This window comes from Urtica dioica, chromosome 8 (assembly GCF_054948205.1).
Source record: "Urtica dioica subsp. dioica isolate 48M chromosome 8, U.dioica_male_clone48M_v1_H2, whole genome shotgun sequence".
NCBI lineage: Eukaryota > Viridiplantae > Streptophyta > Magnoliopsida > Rosales > Urticaceae > Urtica > Urtica dioica.
This window is the reverse complement of record NC_142763.1, coordinates 22744443-22745926: the sequence shown is the minus strand read 5'-3', so window position 1 is coordinate 22745926 and position 1484 is coordinate 22744443. Positions and strand designations below refer to the sequence as shown.

The 1484-nt window shown below is 27.9% G+C and overlaps 1 long non-coding RNA gene across 1 annotated transcript; it reads right to left on the bottom strand.

The window, feature by feature from the left end:
* Positions 1-471: 471 nt before the first annotated feature.
* Positions 472-914, bottom strand: LOC149388576 (uncharacterized). Its single transcript, XR_016300851.1, has 2 exons — positions 766-914; positions 472-676 (listed from the first exon to the last, which is right to left on the bottom strand). It is a non-coding gene; the product is annotated as an uncharacterized LOC149388576 (long non-coding RNA).
* Between the last annotated feature and the right edge of the window lie 570 nt (positions 915-1484).

The window sequence follows — 1484 nt, the reverse complement described above, 5'->3', positions numbered from 1 at the left end:
AACGGTTATCCAATTTTGAAACTGGTTAACCAAATAATCTGTTAACCGGTTTCATAACAAGTTATCCGGTTCAAACCAATTTATTTTCCTATAATTTTGTACCAATTTAAAATAAAAATAAAAAATTGGCTAATAAAATTCAAAATTGGTTATCCAGTTTCATAGCTGGTTATCCGGTTCAAATCGGTTATCCGGTTTCAAAATCTGTTATCCGTTTTATAATAAAAATAAATAAAAAATAGTTGGTTAAATAACCGATAATCGAATTTTCGGATATTCAAAACCGATAACTGATCCAGTTTCATAAATCGGATTGGTTAACCGAACTGAATTTTCGGTTTGATGACGTGACACAAAATTTCGGTTTCGGATCGGTTCAGTTATCGGTTTAATCGATTTTCGATTAATTTTTATACACCTCTAATTTATTATACTATTTAATTCAAGAAACCACGCGTAAAATTTTCTAAGTCGTAACAAAATAAAATATGTATTAAAACACAAAATCTAGTGCTGAATTTAATAAGGAACAAACAAATGGTTGAATAAGTTAATAAAAAAAAGCATTTATAAGAATTTTGTACTCATTAAAATGTTGAAGTTAAAAAAAAAGAGTGAAATATTATAGAAATGCATAACAAATAACTTACGTGATTTGTATTGTTTGTTAGGCCACCTGCAATGATAAGAGAAAATATTTTAGCAAAATTAATATGCGTCACAATATCAACGTGTAGATAGAAAGTACATGAAACAAAATTGGACCTGATGACTCCTGTTATTAGAAAGAACACTGTGCAAAGATTATAGAAGTAATTGAGTTTTTCCGAGTATGTTCCTTCAATAAAAAGAGAGAGAAATATGTGAGATAAACGTCTAATAAATAATTTACGAGACATTGTTACCTGATAATTTTTTTTATGTTAGTTGCTACAAAAATATTTGCACAAAGTGAAGTATATATAAGTGAAACTAAAGAGACGTGTAGTACATGAATGATTTTTTTTTAGTCGCCAAGGGTAATCTCCAAATGCATGCAATGCGACGTGTCATACAAAGAAATATGTGCAAAGGAAAAAAAATGAGACAGCAAAATAACAACAGGATGTAGTAATTATATTACTTATAAGCCTTAGACTAATAATGAGATTAGTTTAGGTCAAACTGAATAAGAAAAACAAGTGGAACATTGATTTCAATAACATTAAGTTTATCGTGTGCAATTTATAGTCAAATTGAACAAACAAACAAAAATAGGTGGCGCATTGATCTCAATTAGTTTTTTTTTGTTAGTTTTTTTTTTTTTTTTTTTTTGCATGTATTACACAGGTGTCGAATACACATGAAGTTATATTAAAATTAAAGATATAATAATTTTAGTTAGGTGATTTAAAGTGGAAAAGTTTAAATAAGAGACTGATTATTGTAGAGTCTACAGTAATATAAGGTTTCGTTTTAGTATAGTAGGATAAAGTGTATAGCCG